The 13,572-nt window shown below is 40.5% G+C and overlaps 1 non-coding gene across 1 annotated transcript; it reads left to right on the top strand.

The window, feature by feature from the left end:
* The first annotated feature begins 564 nt into the window (after positions 1–564).
* On the top strand, positions 565–637 carry TRNAS-GGA (transfer RNA serine (anticodon GGA)). Its single transcript has one exon. It is a non-coding gene; the product is annotated as a tRNA-Ser (tRNA).
* The last annotated feature ends 12,935 nt before the right edge of the window (positions 638–13,572 follow it).

Here is a 13,572-nt window from a genome sequence, read left to right as displayed (position 1 = left end):
AATTAAAATAAATAAATTTAAATTTTAAAAAATTAAATAAAGCAAAGGAGACACAGTCAACCCAACTACCTGGCAAAAGAAGACAGGGGAAGAGGACAATTCATGCTGAGAACACCCGCTCAGATGAACATAGAGAAGATGCTCTGATGGTAACAAAACAGACTATAGGGAGTGCAGGCTTTCCCATAGAAAGAGACGAAAAGCCTTTTGACCTTGAGGAAGGAATGATGGAAAACCACAAAATAAGACAAAACTGAGAAACACGGAGACAAGAGAAAGATGCACAGGGAGCTGAGGAGTTCCCACAAGAGGACAGAAGTCTAATGTTATAAAACTTCTCTATGGGAATCACACCAGTTTTTCTTCCCTATTATTCTTAGAAGTAGAAAGGAATAAGATAGAAGACCTAAAAAAGTGGATCAATAATCTCACTTAGGGTGAACCCCAAAATGAAACGCTGGCTAAGATTTTGACCATTTGCTGTACGCAAGGAGAATTGCCTGTATTATTTCACTTAATTCATATAGCAACGAAAATATTAGGTACAACTATTTTTATCTTGGTCCCCTGGTGGCTCAGAGGTTAAAGCGTCTGCCTGGAATGCAGGAGACCCAGGTTCGATCCCTGGGTCGGGCGAGGGAAATGGCAACTCACTCCAGTACTCTTGCCTGGAGAATCCCATGGAGGGAGGAGCCTGGTAGGCCACAGTCCATGGGGTCGCAAAGAGTCAGACACGACTGAGCGACTTCACTTTCATTTTTATCTTATTAGAAATGAGAATGAGTAATAAAGAGATGAAATAATTTGTCTAAGATCATGCAGCTATTAAACGGACCTGCTGACTCATTCTAAAACTTGACAAATTGTAGTTTGCTATTTTCTCACATTGCCTTCCCAGGAGGGAGAGATTAATATGGGCAACTGATAGATTGAAGCGCATCAAGTAAGGAGTGAAAGAAACAAGGAAGAGAGGAGGAGTTGACAGAAAACTTGATGGATGTCATTAGTTCTTCACACAAGTGTCACAGATTATTTCTTGATGTTAACATTTTTTAAATACAAAGTTCACACATTTACGGGAGCCAACTATTCCAGGTCTCCTTTTGTAAGTTAACGCAATGTAAAAATGTGCCATCTGGGTTTATGAAAGGGAAAAAGACATCTTCTCTGCTGTCCCAGCAAGAAGGCAAGGAATTCTGCTTTCCAAGAGCTGGCCTTTTTTTCTTTTTAGTTTTTATTGAAATGTAGTTGAATTGCAATGTTGTGGTAATTACTGCTGAAAAGTAAAATGCCTCAGTTATACACACATACACATGCATATTATAATTTTTCCATATTCTTTTCCATTGTGGTTTATCATGGGACACTGAATATAGCTCCCTGTGCTTTACAGTAGGACCTTGTTGCTTATCCATTCTATATACACTTGTTTTATCAGCTAACCTCAACCTCCTACTATATCCCTCCCCAAAAACCCTTTCCCTTAACCGCCTTGGCAATCTGTTCTCTATGTCCATGATTCTGTTTCATAGATAGATTCATTTGAATCATATTTTATATTCCCCATATAAGGGATATCACATGGTATTTGCCTTTCTCTTTCTGACTGATTCCACTTAGTATGATAATCTCAATTTGCATCCGTGTTGCAGATGGAATTGTTTTATTGGTTTTTGTGGCTGAGTGGTATTCCATTGTATACACATACCACATCTACTTTATCCATTCATCTGTCAATGGACATTTTGGTCGTTTTCATGTCTTGGCTATTGTGAATAGTGCTTCTATGAACAGAGGACATGTATCTTTTTGAATTATAGTTTTGTCCAAATGTATGTCCAGGAGTGGGATTGCTGGATCACATGGTAATTCTATGTTCATTTCTATGAGGACTCTCCATACTCTTTTCCATAGTGGCTGCACCAACTTACATTCCCACCAACAGTGTAGGAGGATTCCCTTTGCACGCGCTGGCCTTCAACTTCACTCTGCCAGGACTCTCACAACACAGGTCAAAGAACAGACCGAAGTTATATTTTTAAATGATTTTTCCTTTCTCTTTTAATAAGAGTTGTAACACTTTATGACTTTTCTTACAAGATCAAACTAACTGAAAGGAAAAATGAAAATTTGGGTAATCTGTCTTGTACTAATAATGTTGAAGTACCACAGGGATGGCTTTAAAAACACCTAGGAGTAAGGATTTTATGTACTTAGATTTTCTTATGTGCAATAAACTTTTTTTCTTCTTTATGTGTTGACATCTATTGGAGGGTATTGCCCAATCTCAGGTACCTAAGTCTACAGTGGTGTTAAAACATGATTGTTTTTATTGATCTCAAGATAGAATCTTGATACTGACTGGGTTAGTATCAAGCCAGTAATTTTAAATTAGAAAAATAAAAAGCACAAATGAGTTTTCTACTGCACAGTATCCTGACACTTAATGAGCACAGAAGTAGGTGCTAAAGACAGTAAGGCTTTCATTTCATGTGTGTACTGCAAACCAACATATTTTTCAGTATTTTCCTTCTTTCAGTTGTTCACCATCAAAGAGATTATTTGCATGCATTTTTTCATTCAACCAGTGTGCTGGTGGTGTACCAGTAGACACAGTCCATGCCAGTGAGACATTGTCAGTCTAAGAGAGCATCTTAAGTTGTACAAATATTTGACTGTTTTACAAATTTTCAGAATTTATCTCCCAAAGAAGACTGAGATGTGAATCAATTTTTCCTTTGGGAATAAACATCAATCCTAGAAAGGTAGGCAGGTGAGTGTCTTAATTTTCTCAGGCTGCCGTTACAAAATCCCACAGGCTGAACAGCTTAAACAAGTGAAATTTCCTCGCAGTTCTGGGGATGGCAAGTCCAAGTTTAAGATACCCACAGAGGCAGTGTCTGTAAGGGCTTGCTGCTGGTTGCCCTCTCAGTGTCCTCACATGGTAAAGAGAGAAAGAGAAATTCCTCTTTCTCTTCTTAAAAGGCCACAGTCCTATGACTTTAATCACCTCCTAAAGACCTCCTCTCCAGATATAGTCACTTTGGGGGTTCAAGTGTCAGTGTATGAATTTGAAGGGATACAATTAAGTTCATAGCAGTCGGGAACACTGTAAAGGCATTTGGCTAACTTGCTACCTCAATCAGGCTTCCCCAGGGGCTCAGCAGTAAAGAGTCGGCCTGCAGTGCAGGAGACGCAGGAGACGCGGGTTCAATCCTGGGTCAGGAAGATCTCCTGGAGGAGGGCATGGCAACCCACTCCAGTATTCTTGCCTGAGAAATCCCATGGACAGAGGAGCCTGGAGGGCTGACAGTCCATGAGGTCACAAAAAGTCCCAGAAGACAAGTGGCTAATCATGCATGCATGCTACCTCAATCAAAACAGTATTTAAATTTTTCAGATCTTATGGATTAATAAATACTTTGTGTTAAAAAGGATTTAAGATGACCTAGTCTTATCACTCTTAAAAATGGAAACTCTTCGTCCAACCAGAATGTTTCTAAAGGAAGTACTTCAGAATTTCTGTATGAGTAAAAGTAGTAAATCCTTTCGGAGAAGGAAATGGCAACTCACTCCAGTATTCTTGCCTAGAGAATCCTGTGGACAGAGAAGCCTGGTGGGCTGCTGTCCATACGGTCGCACAGTCGGATACGACTGAAATGACTTAGCATGCACGCATGCATTGGAGAAGGAAATGGCAACCCACTCCAGTGTTCTTGCCTGGAGAATCCCAGGGACAGAGGAGCCTGGTGGGCTGCCATCCATGGGGTCGCACAGAGTCAGACACGACCGAAGCAACTTAGCAGCAGCAGCAGCAGTAGCAGTAAATCCTTTAATGTCTTTAAAAAGTCCTTGACTCTCTGAAAAAAAACAAAAACAAAATCACCTCTTAAAAATAGGAAGTTTTATAGTAATTTTCAGATACATTTCCCAATTGAGTGAAGAAAAATGTGGCAGTAAAACTCTGTTCTTGGCTTCCCTGTCCCTTTCACTCCCAGGGACAAGAAGCAGTATTCAGTCACCACCCCATCACTGCACATTGTCCAGGAACTGCGGTCCCCAGTGTGCTGCCATTACAGGTGGTCAGGAAAGGTCACTGTGACTTAAGGCGAGCACTGCTGGTGACGTGAGCTGGTCCATGAGTCAGTGATGATTCAGATTGTTCGGCTGGAATGGAGGTAGAGTGTGTGATGGGTTGGGAGAAGTCTGTATGGAGTGGTAAGGGGATGAGAATCTCAAGGATAAAGGATGACTTGGGAGCCTGAGTCGCTCTGGATGATGGGAAGCAGAAATAAACATCACAACGAGCTCAACTCTGGTGGTGCTGAGGCAGGTAGTAATGATGAATCTGTGAGTATCCATGAGGGGTGGAAGGCAGGGCCTGGTTGTGTGTTGATGTGGAAGTAAAGGAGAGTTGAGGTCCTCTCTGGACTGACCAGGCCTCTCAGACTTCTTCCTCCTTCCTGTGGACACTACTGCTGATTGCATTTGCATTTTACCCCCAGTGCCCTCCTGTGCCGTCCATTCCTAAAACCCTAAATTCCTAAAGCTGTGTATTTTGAAATACAAGGTCAATCATGAGCAGATTTCTGGATATCTTCTGACTCTTCACTAAATGTTCCCTTTGCTGTCGTGCTTTGACTAAAAACTCAGTCACCCTAAGTTTATTGCTTCCCCTGTAGAACCCACCTATGAAACTGTTCATCTGCTCAGTTGTGTCCAACTCTTTGCGACCCTATAAATTGTAACCTGCCAGACTCCTCTGTCCATGGAATTCCCCAGGCAAGAATACTAGAGTGGGTAGCCATTGGGTTGGGATCTTCCCACCCCAAGGACTGAACCTGGGTCTCTTGTGTTGCAGGCAGATTCTTTACCATCTGAATCACCAGGATAGAGCTGAGCAGAAGCTCTAAGTGGTGGATATTTTCCATCACAAACCCTCTTGCCAGTGGTCTCTGGGAGATGTTGGTGTACCCTTTGCTCCTCTTAGCCTCTTTAGAGCGTTTTCCTTTCCTCTTCCCTGCCCCCTCCCACACACATCCATGCACACTTTATACCACATGTCATCAGACTATAATGTCCACTCTCTCTCCTCGTTCTAATCATCTACAGACCCCCAGAATACTCCCTCTCATTGCTTTAAGCTTTTAGTTCCTGGCTCAGTTAACTCTTTCTCATTTTATTCTTGCCATCTTTTTTAGTGAATTTTTTTCCCACGCCACACTGCTTGCAGGATCTTACTTCCTCAGCCAAGGATCAAACCAAGGGCCTGGCAGTGGAAGCACAGAGTCCTAACCACTGGACCGCCAGGGCATTCCAGTTTCTGGTGATTTTAATGTCCATTTATATATGATCCTTTCAATCCATTAGTCTCTCAGGTCCTTGACATTCTCTGTTGCAGTGATTCATCTCTCTTGCTCACCTGTTTAATCCCAAGGTCATTACTTCGTTACTGTTGTTGTTCAGTCACCCAGGCATGTCTGATTGCAACTCCATGGACTGCAGCCTGCCAGGCCTCCCTGACCCTCTCGGTCTCCTGAAGTTTGCCCAAGTTCTTGCCCATTGCATTGGTGATTCCATCCAGTCATCTCATCCTCTGACTTTCTCTTCTCCTTCTGCCCTCAGTCTTTCCCAGCAAAAGGGCCTTTTCCAATGAGTTGGCTCTTCTCATCAGATGACCAAAATACTGGAGCTTCAGCTTCAGCATCAGTCCTTCCAGTGAGTAGTTCGGGTTGATTTCCCTTAAGACTGACTGGTTTGATCTCCTTGCTGTCCAAGGGACTCTCAGTACTCTCCAACACCGCAGTTCAACGGCATCAATTCTTTGGCCCTCTGCCTTCTTTACAGTCCAACTCTCACAACCATACGTGACCACTGGGAAGACCATAGCCTTGGCTATATGGACCTTTGTCGTTAGAGTAATGCCTCTGCCTTTCAACACACTATCTAGGTTTGCCATGGCTTTCCTTCCAAGAAGCAACTGTCTTGTGATTTCAAGGCTGCAGTCAATATCTGCAGTAATTTTAGAGTCCAGAAAAAGGAAATCTGTCACTATTTCCACCTCTTCCCCTTCTATTTGCCATGAAGTAATGGGGCTGGATGCCATGATCTTAGTTTTTAAAAATATTTTGTTTTAAGCTGGTTCTTTCACTCTTTTCCTTCACACTCATTATTATTATTACTACCATACGCTAAAATGCATCCACATAATCTCAACTTCAAACATTTAATTTTCTGACCACCATGTCTCCAGGAGCTACAATCTACTGAAACTTCCACATTATTGCCACTTATGCCTTCTTGCTTTCCTTCTCATGAAGCTTAGATTCCCTCGTCCATCATGATATGGCCCTGCATTCTCCCCTAACTCCCTTGGCACTGTCTCTCTCATCTATATCTGGCAAAACCCCAGCTCTAATTAAATCCACATTTCTGCCTACTCTTTTCTGCTCCCACACAGTAGAATAGAGCTAGAGAAAAATACATATCCTTGCTGATTTGTCTTACTTTGTTTTCATAAAAATCATACTCATGTCTGTGCTTAAGCAAAGCCCAGCAACATGATTCCAGCAACAATGCACCTAGCAGCTCATTCATTCTTGCTCTATTCTAGGTGACTATTTCAACCTGTTAAGTGATTAACTGAGGTGTATTAAAAATTTTAAGAGTTTAAGAAAAAACTGATTCAAATCAGACAGCATCCAATCTAGCAGATAGGAATTCTTGAATTTCTGTACAAAATAAAAGGCTTTTATAGGAAAAAGGGAGCAGAAAGGAAGTTACACTGGGAAAAAAAAAAAAAAACAAGTTGATCATCTCAACTTTCCTTTAAGAATGGCAGAGGTGTATAATGTAGATCACTGAACTAATACCAAACAGGCAATTCCTAATTGATTGATTAAAGATTCCATTTCTGGGAGAGCTGAAACTGTGGGTAAGTCTTGGTTTGGTGATGCGGGGCTTAGCACAAGTGACTCTGTCTGGGGCTTATTGTCTTGTTTTATCCTTAAAACCCACTATTGGCTCATGGGAGTGGTTACTATTTTCTCTAGAAATGAAATGTCTGAAGAAAACTTGCACACAATTCTACCATCCTGTCTCTATTTCTGTCTGCATCTGTGTTCCTGCTTATAACACTGCCTTCCCTTTTGTAACAGGGGCAGGAGGAGAAGGGGATGACAGAGGAAGATGGCTGAATGGCATCACCGACTTGATGGACATGAGTTTGAGTGAACTCTGGGAGCTGGTGATGGACAGGGAGGCCTGGCGTGCTGCAATTCATGGGGTTGCAAAGAGTTGGACACAACTGAGCTACTGAACTTTACTGAACTGAAACTGGTCATCTTCCTAAGGTTAATCTTACACTTAGAAATAGATTCTACTCCATTTCCTCTTCAGCTCACTTCAGTCAGTGTTATACATCTCCACCAAAATTGCCTTTGTTTAGACTTTAGGTCAACAATTATCTCAGGATCTCTTATTTCACCTACTCTGCTGACTGGCTATGAATCTCTTTTTCTGGTTTCTTTTCATCCTTCTGAACTGGAAAGATTGGTCTTTCCCTCTGTTGTTATTCTCTTGATGACTGCCTTCAATCTCATAGCTTTAAAGCATTTGTATTCTGACTCTCAAATTTTATCTTCAGTTACACCTCTTTTCTGAATTCAAAAATTATATCTTACTTCCTAATTAAAACAATCATTTGATTATCACATAGTCATTTTATTATTAACCTGCTGGAAATCAAATTTCTTATTTTTCTATCAAATCTCATACTCTGATAGTCTTTCTTATCTCTATAATGGTAACACCATCTTTCTAGTTGCTGACGTTAAATCTTGAAACTTCCTTGATTACTCTGTTCTCTTATATCCAACCTATCAGTAAATTATATCATCTCTACCTTCAAAATACATCAAGAAAGCTTCATTTTTCCCATCTTGACCACTGCCAACCTGGTACAAGTTATTACTATCTCTCGTCTCGATTACTGAAATAGCCACCTAATTGGTCTCCCTGTTTCTCTCCTTGCAAACAAAACCAGAATGATCATTTGACATTTTAAGTGAGATGATAACACTACTCTGTGAAAAATCTCTAATGATTTTCCCATCTTAGAGGAAAAGTCAAAGTACTTATAATGACTTGCAGTATTACATGGTTTGCTCTCCCTTCCGTTACCCTTTCTGACCTAATTTTTTCCTTTTATTCTCTTTGCCGACTCAGTTCCAGCCACACTGGCTGCTCACTTTCTCTCAGACCTGCTGGATACTGTCCCACATCAAGGTTCTGCACCAACTGTTTACTCTGCTTGGAACACGCTTACCCAGATCTGCCTGGTTTGCTTCCTCACTGCATACTGTTCAAGGGTCATCTTCTCAAATTCTTCTATTAAATTACAATTCCCACTACCAGTCTCTTCCTCTGAGATTACTTATTCCCTTTCTTCATTTTTTATGTAGAATTTACTACCATCTGACAGTCCACATATTTTATTTCCTTACATATGCAGAGAGAGAAATCATTATGTTTATTGCACTAGCAAAGAAGGTTCATGTGAAGAGGAAATTTTTATTCCTTTTTCAATTTGTATCCTCTGTACCTTAAATCATTTCTGGCATCTAACTGACTCACAATAAGTACTTGCTGAATGACTAAGAAGGCAGTTGGGTGGGGGGAAAACTGAATTGAAATGATGATCTGTGAATTTCAAGCTGCATTGTTGTTGTTCAATTGCTCTGTCATGTCCAACTCTTTGCAACCCCGTGGACTGCAGCACATTAGGCTTCCCTGTCCTTTGCTGTCTCCTGGAGTTTGCTCAAATTAACATCCATTGAGTCGGCGATGCATTCTAACCATCTCATCCTCTGCTGCCACCTTCTCCTTTTGCCTTCAGTCTTTAGCAGCATCAGTGTCTTTTCCAGTGAGTTGGCTCTTTGCATCAGGTGGCCAAAGTATTGGAGCTTAAGTTTCAGCATCAGTCCTTCCAATGAATGTTCAGGGTTGATTTCCTTTAGGATTAACTGTTTTGATCTCCTTGCTATCCAAGTGACCCTTGAGAGTCTTCTCCAACACCACACTTCAAAAGCATCAATTCTTTGGCACTCAGTCTTATTTGGGGCCCAACTCTCACATCCATATATGACTACTGGAAAAACCATAGCTTTGACTATGTGGACCTTTGCTGACAACGTGATGTCTCTGCTTTTTAGTATACTGTCTGTGTTTGTCATAAATTTTCTTCCAAGAAGCAAGAATCTTTTAATTTCAATGTGCATAGGTTCATGTTATTGACAGTCCACTTTAAAACTGAAATTCCCTGGTAGCTCAGCTCGTAAAGAATCTGCCCACAATGCAGGAGACCTGGTTCAATTCCTGGGTTGGGAAGATCTGCTAGAGAAGGGGTAGGCTACCCCACTCCAGTATTCTTGGGCTTCCCTAGTGGCTCATCTGGTAAAGAATCCACCTGCAATGCAGGAGACCTGGATTTGATCCTTGGGTTGGGAAGATTCCCCTGAAGAAGGGAACGTCTACCCACTCCAGTATTCTGATCTGGATAATTCCATGGACTCTATAGTCCGTGGGGTCGCAAAGAGTTGGATACCACGGAGCAACTTTCTCTTTCACTTTCTTTCCCTTTAAAGCCGAATCTTTCACTCATTCTTGTGAGCATACCTGTTCAGGAATCAGAATCAGAACCTTTAGTCATGATGAACCTCATGTCTATCATTCTCAGTGTCCTACTGGTAACAATCGTTCATCTTTAACTTTTATTCAAAGACTGCTCTTGAAGTGTCGTGGTGCTTATTATCCTGTAGACAAACTCTCCCATCACTGTGTTTCTGTTAGATTCTGTTTGGTATACGTTTGGCATTTGTCCCAGTCTCCTTGGCCCAGTCCAAAACAGTTATGAGTTGTGTGTAGACATTTTAAGATTTCTGGTGATCAAAATCTCAATAATTATCCAGGAGAATCCTCACATAAGGAAGGAGAAACTGCATGGATGACATTCATTCTTCTTTCCTTCATTTGCTCATCAGTAGATGAGTTTTCAGTGCCAACTGTGTCCGTTCACCACTGGAGCATGCTGGGTACTGCACTTAAGGATCAGAAGAATCTCAGCTTTAATTTCACCTCTAATGCTTCCTCTCTGTGCATGTTTGTGTCCTGTTTTCCTCTCTGTTCCCTATAAAAGAATTATAGTCCCTCTACTTATAAAAATGGGGCTTCCTGGGTGGCTCAGTGATATAGAATCTGCCTGCCAATGCAGGATACAGAGGTCCAATCCCTGGTCAGAAAGATCCTCTGGAGAAGGAAATGGCAATCCACTCCAATATTCTTACTTGGAAAATTCCATGGACAGAGGAGTCTGGCAGGCTATACAGTCCACAGAGTCACAAAGAATCAGACATGACTGAGCAGTTGAGCACAAACACACATTCTTCTAAAAATAGGCTTGAACATATGGCTTGCTTTAGCCAAAGAAATGTGACTGGGGCATTGTACCCTATGTCCCAGCCAAAGCTTTAAGAGCTATATGAGGTTCCACCTTTGCCCTTTCACCTCTGCCATGCAAATGAGACAGAGGTACTCCTTCAGTCTGGATCCTGGAATAAAGGAGATACGAGACACAGTCAAAGATATTTCACTACCACCCAGTACATGAGTGAGAAGTAGACACTCATCTTTGTAACCCACCACCAACTCCCAGAGCTTGCTCAAATTCATGTCCATTGAGTCAGTGATACCATCTAACCATCTCATCCTCTGTCATCCCCTTCTCCTCCTGCCTTCAATCAAATAGTTGTTGGCACTCTAAATATATGATATTCCAAAGTCTAGGAGTATCTGTGTTTCTTCATCCCTGCACAGAAGTCTTTCAATGGAAACAGAGAACTTGGGGACACTTTGCATAAATTATGCTCTCTTCATTCCTGTTTATTAAAAAAAAAATGAAGTAGATATCCAGACAACCAATGAAGGATACTAGTAAGATATAAAAACCATATCCTTAAGTCTTATTCCTTTAAGGTGGCACCTGCGTAACCTCTCTGCTCACACACATTTATTACATAAATGTCACATTGCTCTTCCCTTTCCTCTCTCCTTTGCATAATACCACTTTTACAGAATTTCTAGTTTTTGTCTGAAGTCTCAGAATTCTGAGTTAACTTGATGGGGATCCTGAAGACCACTAGGTGTGAGTGGCAGAGGCAGGCCACTGTTGACCTATGTGGGCACAAGGTTAAGTGCAGCTCCGAACTTTGTCCTCACTTCCCTGGAGAGGGAAGGCTTATCAGTGGGTTGGAAGGAAATGTAGCACCAAGACCAGTGGGCTAGTTTCTGTTGGATGGAGGAGAGTAGTGAAGCATGTATATTATCTAGTTAATCTTCACCACAACCTTACCACATGCATATCATTATTTACATTTTACAAATGAGAAATCTGAGTCTCAGAATGGTGACTTTTTTGTACAGATTGGTATCAGCCAGAAGCAGTTCCACAACTGAAGTCTTTCCATTTCAAATCTCTCAGTCTTTTCTATCATATGCTTTATCTGGGCATTTCCAGCTTATGTATGGTGCCCTGGCAAGTACAAAACTAAGTGTTATTTTGGCGACAACATTTAAACACCATATTTTATTTTTTAGCATGTAAGGGAATTCAACTTCAGTGAGATCTGCTGGATTTTGTTTCATGGCAGGGGATTTGAGGAGTAGGCATAGAAGGTTGGATGGTGATTAGGATTTCAGTTTTAATGGTTTTAAAAAGTAAAATGAAGTTCCATCAGATATCGGGGAGAGCCTAAATTTGTTTACACAGTACAGCTGAAATGCAACTGATACGAAAATCAGAAAGATCATGAAATACTAAACTTTCTGTAGGATTAATTCCGATATGTATAGAAAAAAGTGAAAGTGAAGTCACTCAGTCGTGTTCGACTCTTTTCAACCATATGGACTATAGCCTACTAGGATCCTCCATCCATGGGATTTTCCCAAGCAAGAGTACTGGAGTGGGTTGCCATTTCCTTCTCCAGGGGATCTTCCCAACCCAGGGATTGAACCCGGATTCTCCCACATTGTAGGCAGACGGTTTACCATCTGAGACACCAGGGAAGTCCATGTATAGAAAAAAAGGCAATTGTTAAAAATAGGATCAGTAGCTTTTATAATGGAAGGCAACTTCATTATAATTCTCTGAGTTGTTTATTTATTAAGACTTGCTTTTGTCTCACAGAATAAATATTTTTTTACTCTCATCTTCTCTTCCTCTAAATTATGTTGACCAGTAATCCAGGTTATTGGTGTCAATGGGTTTGGTAAATAGAAAAGTCTGAGACAGTTACAACTTCTGCTTGTGAAATAGCCTTGAAAGTCCCTTAGAGAGGGGCTGGGGAAGCTTTGAGCTGACTAGCATCTCCTGAGTAGAAATCTCAGAAGACAAAAACCAGAGAATGGAAAAAGTTTGATTAAGGTGCTTTTAAGTAATATAAAAATGTTGCTCTTTACCATCAGTTAGCAGATTTTTTTTTTTCCTGGAAGATATCATAATGCAATGAAAGAGTTTTGCTGTTGAAAAGATGAGTTTCAATCCAGCCTCTTCTGTATACAAGCTTCCAGATCTCAAGAAGTCATGTAACTTCTTTTGTCCTCTTGTCAGTTAATGAGCAAAAGGTATTCAGAACTTTGGTATACAGTAAGTACAGAGCAAATAAATGTTCACTGATATCATTATTGATGACAAATTGAAATTAGAATTGAGTAATCACTGTTCAGGTATACAAAAACTGAGTCAGGTGGACATTGAGAACCCTTACTTTTTTGCCAGCTCCAATCATAATTCTTGATACACAATTCATGTGACTAACTGTGGCTTTGCAGTTTTTGCCTGTATAAACCTCCCCCATTTTGTAGTCCAGTGCAACACAGTTCAAATACTTCTTGAATCTGTGTCTTCCAGGCTGCAGTCCTAACAAACCCCAAATAAACACCTCTTTATTCGAATGTTTATACAGATTTGAATTATTTTAATTTATGATTTATTTATTTTTAATTGGAGAATAATTGCTTTACAATATTGTGTTGATTTCTGCCATACAACAACATAAATCAGCCATAGGTATACACATATCCCCTCCCTGCTGAACCTCCCTCCCACCTCCCATCCCATCCTACCCATCTAGGTTGTCAGAGAGGTAGATGCAAACCCCACTAAATTGGAGTGGCTTCTTGAGCCTATATATTGCTTCTCTTTATCCTGCAGTTTGCCATCCAACCCTTTTATGATTTTAGACAAAGAAATAGCTTAAACATTCTGAAGAAAATTCTCCCACTTCTCAAAAATAGTGATAATTTCCTATAGGAAAAGCATTCTAATTTAAAATATATTTATTTTTCATCTTACATAAAAGAGAAAGACACATTCAAGGAGCCTCAATCACTTCTCAAATAGGACTGCAATTGTCATTTATAATGAAGAATATTTTTTAACATTTCATATTAATTGAAAGTTCTTATCAACAGATGTTATTGATTTATAGTGTTAGTCTAAAAAGAAATTTAGATTTG

The sequence above is a fragment of the Capricornis sumatraensis genome, chromosome 23 (genome assembly GCF_032405125.1).
Source record: "Capricornis sumatraensis isolate serow.1 chromosome 23, serow.2, whole genome shotgun sequence".
Classification (NCBI taxonomy): domain Eukaryota; kingdom Metazoa; phylum Chordata; class Mammalia; order Artiodactyla; family Bovidae; genus Capricornis; species Capricornis sumatraensis.
Note: the sequence above shows the minus strand (reverse complement) of the source record. Positions and strands in the feature narration are given on the sequence as shown.